Genomic DNA, 5,427 nt, shown 5'->3' with positions numbered 1-5,427 from the left:
TCTCTTTTCCCTAGACTTTCCTCTCTTTTAGTAAAGGTTGCCTCCCTCCAAAAAGAATTCAAAATTCCCTCCAAATTTTATCCAAAACTTAACCCTTTTGAATTCAAATGGCATGTCCATTAATCCAAGAGATATATCGCTTCATAAAGAACCTTTCAAAGTGTCTAGATGCATTGAATCACTCCAAAGGGTGTTTAGAACAAGTGTCCCTTTGAAAATTCATGCAAAATTTGTTCATATTGAAAAGTAAATGAAGATCAGAGTTCAAATTATCACAAATTATTGACACTGAAAACCGTATAAAACAAAATCAACTCTTCACAATATCATATCTCAAAATAGGGAGAATGATAAAGAAGACTAATCAGAATTCATGATAATGATATGATTAAATAAGGATTTCATATATAAAAATAAGTTTACAAAATAAAAGAAATAGAAGACGCAACTTATGTCACAATCCTTCCCAAACAAATCCTTAAAAGTTCTCTTCAAGCCTATCTCTCCTTACAAGCATCGCAATTCTCTCTTAGCAGTGTAATGAGGAAGAAATCTCTCACCTTCTCTCTTCTCTTACAATCCTTGAAAAAAATCTTTAAGCCCATGACTTTCTATCTCTCTCTCTCTATATATATCTCTCTTCACCCCCCTTACACGCCACACAAAATAAAAACCCTCTTTGCCCTAGACTTCCCTCTCTTTTATTAAAGGCTGCCTCCCTCCAAAATGAATTCAAAATTCTCTCCAAAATTCTATCCAGAAGTCAACCCTTTTAAATTCAAAAGACATGTTCATTGTTCCAAGAGACATATCCCTTCATAAAAGAACCTTCCAAAATTCTATCAAGAAGTCAACACTTGTTCTAAAGATCCATTTGAGTGATTCAAGTGTCCCTTTGAAAATTTGTGCAAAATTTGTTTTGGACCACCTTAATCCTCAAAAAATCATCTATGGCTCTTCTGGCGCCAGTTCTGCGCATCTAGGGCCAGTTCTGGCGCATCTGGCGCCACCTTGCTTAAGTCCGCACTGTTCTGAATTTTGGCGCTTCAGGCATCAAATCTAGTGTATATGGTGCCAGCTCTTTGTAAAATGACACTTCTGAAGCCAACTCTTTGTAAAATGGTGATTCTTGCACCAATATGGCACCAGAACTCCCAAAATTCACAGTTTTGGCTCCAATTTCGTCATTTTTGCTATTTTTGCTCCAAATACCTAAAATTGATATGCCTGCAGCAAAAATATGAAATTACCCTTCTTTAAAGTGCAATATCACTAAAAATAAGCATAAAATGTATGCTTAAAACAATATATTTTTTTGGTGTATCACGGGCTATGGAGAATACGTAAGTTTCTCTTAGATATTGACATTAGTTCTTTTCTTTATTTCATAGATTATTAATGATATGTTGTTTCTAATTTTTCTCCCATCCCCCACATGCATGCCATCCATTCTATCTGAGATTTTGTTTGGAGACAATTTTGCCACCGTACTTACCATGGAAGGAGGTCTCGATCCTAGTTCAGAATGTGTGATTTCAGGAGTTTAAGGTGTATGCCAAACACACTTATCTTCAGTTATATATTTTTGTTTATAAATCTAACTTCTTTTGTTTCATTTTATGGAAGTTGTATTCATGGCTACCTGAGAAGGGGGACCATATCTGACGCAACTTTGAGCATATGGGAGCAATCATCTTCGTGATATGTTCATGGACATATCAAAGACGCGCCAACACTCGTTGTGGCTCAATGAGAATGTGTTTGCTCTGATTCTTACGTACTGAGATTCTTCTATATACCAGAAGAAGGTGGAGCATGCCAAACAAAATCACCACTCTAACTAAGGAGGCATGAGGGCCACCTAACACACTAGTGTGGCGATGCCACATTCATAGCATAAGAGGATATTGTTTAGACCTAATTGCTACATTAAATTTTATTGTACATTAACTATATGCTAACTATTACATTACACTGACAGTCTATAATGCTGGGATGGGACTCATTTGCTGTCAAGTTACATGCACACACTCAAAAGTAGCAGTCATATCAGAGATGGGTTTACAACTGATCTCAAACAACCCAGGTAATTCAAATGATTAATTAGTTTATAATTAAAATAACTAATGGTGTTTTCCTAGCCTGTAATTTTCATTAATCTTGTTTTATTTTTAGAAGACCTTTCAGGGGATGAAGGAGAGGCAATCCTAGGAGTCAAGCGGTATTACGATCAGAGATTGTAATCTGTCATGCTATGACCTATGGACAGAGGCTGCTAGAGGGAAAAAAGGGGTTAAGATCTATAGCTTAGAATCTTAGGTGTCAGCCTACAACACTCATCCCTCAAGCTCATCAAGTGCATGACCTTTACTGCCAGGAGGAGAAGCTTCGTAGGCAGGTTGTCGCGCTTATTGTTGATATTGACTCCAGTGTCGTTGCCTAGGTCTTCACCTAGCTAGCCCAAATAATAATGGAGATGGAATTGAAGACGAAGGCATATTTTAACGCAATACTATGCATGTAAGACAGAGAAGAAAGTGGTCATAAGAGGATGAGTCTGATGTGGACAATGATGAGAGGACAAATGATGAGTAAGAACATTTTTTTTTAATTTGTTATCTAAAAAAATTTATTGGAACCCAAAATATTTATTATTTGCAAACGTTCATTTTGGTTGCTTTAACGTAATGGTTTTCTTTGATTTATGTTTATGGTTTCTGCGTTAATTAATACTGTAAGATTAGATTAATAACAATTTGAATTAGTACAATGTGTTGCGTGTAGATTATGGTGTTAGAATTGCAGGTGTGGAAATTGTAGCGCTGAAGAAACATTATTTCATTTTTGTTGCTACAGTTTTCATCATCTTATCGACAGTATTTCGACACACTATCGTAGTTTATGATGGCAATACTTGTCGATTATCGTAGCGATTGTAAACCGGTGACATATCAACAACATATCATAGTTTACGACGGTCAATTCTGACGGCTTAAAATTTGGCACCACAATATAATTTTGTGATATCAGTTTTAGTTTTTTGGCGGAACAAACTATCAGTATAATTATACTGACAGACATCGACGGCTCTGTTACACTTTTATGATGGTTGTGGAGCACTTTTTCGACGGTAATGCTGTACTTTTTGGACATCCGGGGTGTCATTCACAATCGACGGCATACTAACGATATCCAATTAAAGTCTATTCCGACGTTTTAGAGCCGTCAGTAAACTATCGACACTTATATAAGCCGTAGGTAATGCTCTCGGTAAATAATTATCATCAAGCATTTTAGCTACGTCTCTAATGACGCCATTAAACCGTCAAAAACTTATAAATCGACTGCTTTTATATTGTTTCCGATGGTATTGGGGCCGTAAGAAGTAGGCTCAATTCCTATAGTGACCCTTAGTTTAAAGTGAATCAAGGAGGGGTCCAAAACCTTATAGGGTGACATCTAAGGATTTTTAGTAGATTTTGAATTCTTATAGTCCAATTCTAAAGGGTTGCTTATGAGTACCTTGGGTTTTAAAGAGGAGTATGGTTTGTTGTCTAATTCTTGTGGACATAATTGTGGTCAGCTCAACTTCATTTAGAGAGCTAAAGACCATCTGAGTACATCTTAGGGTCCGTTGGGGGCAGCTTGTTCTTTTAAGGATAAGCTGAAATGCGGCCTGCGGGCCGGCTGCAGGAGTCAACCTGCGGTCTGCGTTTAGTGTAAAAACTCAAACTCAATTTCGGATAAGCTGGCGAAGCGTGCGAACCAAACGGTACGGCGGCGTTTTGAAACGGCGGCGTTTTGAAAACGCCGTCTGCATTTATAAGCTGCCCCAAACGGACTCTTAGAGTAGGAAACTTGATTGATTAGCTTTGGATAAGGTTTAGGCACTACAATGTCGATCGGAAAGTCTACTAGACTAACTTAGAAAGAAGCTCTTATACTAAATATTGACCAAAAAGGAGAAGAAAAAATATTTCTACGTTATTTCTAAAATCATAGAACTCTTAAGTATTTTAATGTGTGCATAAATTGGACGTCTAAAAAATGTGTCATCAATAGAGACCTTCTGATGATGATCATTGATGTATGATGTCCATAGCAGAAAATTATTATATACAGAGAGCGTACGCAGAGCTGCGAATGCTCTTCGATCACATTCATCCATCAACTCATCCAGACAAAGTCTGTATAACAGTGGGTCCCACATTAATTAATTTTAAAAAAAAAAGTTTAAAAGGGATGGTTGTGATTGGAGAGAGTTGTGTGCGCTCTTCGTACGAAATAATTTCTCTTCCACAACAAGACAGCTCTCATTGCATCTTATAATGTTTATTTCCAATAGAAAATGTAATAAAAAAAACTATATAAAAATCATAATTCTACCATCCCTTATTTCATCTGCATGATTTTTTTTTCAGTGAGTTTTAAATATTTTTAATATATTTTTCAGAAATAAAAATTTTAAATTTATTCTGACAAATTAAAAAAATATTAATTTTTATAATTCCTGATTAAATTTATTTCGAGGATTAAAATTTTTAAAATCAATTTTTTAATTGTATTTTTAAAATAAACTAAATTTCTTAAGAAAGATTTAGACACATTCCACTTAATTCCTATTTATTTACATATCTAACACCTAAACTTCAATTTTTACATATTTGTCTTCTTACCTATGCATGAATTGGTGTATCCCTTAAAAAAAATCAAAATGGTGACAGTGTTGATGTAATATGAAAGACTTAAGTGGTAAAAATATAAAAAAGTAAAATATAGAGGCTAAATATGTAAATACCTAAGAATTGGGTGGTATGTATGTAAATGCCCGAATTTTAAATTTTGCCTAAATACCTAAGAATTGGGTGGTATGTATGTAAATGCCCCAATTTTAAATTTTGCCTAAGAATTTATCCTGATTGTTGTAAGAATTGGTCACGTAGATGCGAAGATCACATCCATCCAATTCCACCCCCTTATTGGAAAATCATTTATGCCTAACAACTTGCTTCGCTTTTTCATAAAAAGTATCTATCATTAACTGCCAAAATTAAATTAAAAATGCAGCCGGCACTTAAAATTAAGAGCAATTAAAGGTTATAAATCTAATTTTTTAATTACATAAATCCAAAAAAGGAATATTTTAGCTACGCTTGATCAAATCCATCTCCGAAACCACGAAAATTATTTCATACGCATGGTATATGTAGAGATGCATGCGTTGTTCGATTTCGACTGTCGATCACGGCAAAACTGTATTTCGGTAGGTATCATTTAAAAAAAACAAAAACAAAAAAATTGTGATCAACGATCGGGATCAGATAGCGCATATATTTCTAGATGCGGTGTCTGTATGAAATAATTCCTCCTGAAATTATACGTGATAATTTTATTAAGAAGATGAGAGTGGATAACTTTCACAATAAG

This window comes from Phalaenopsis equestris, unplaced genomic scaffold, assembly GCF_001263595.1.
Source record: "Phalaenopsis equestris unplaced genomic scaffold, ASM126359v1 Scaffold000390, whole genome shotgun sequence".
NCBI lineage: Eukaryota > Viridiplantae > Streptophyta > Magnoliopsida > Asparagales > Orchidaceae > Phalaenopsis > Phalaenopsis equestris.
Note: the sequence above shows the minus strand (reverse complement) of the source record.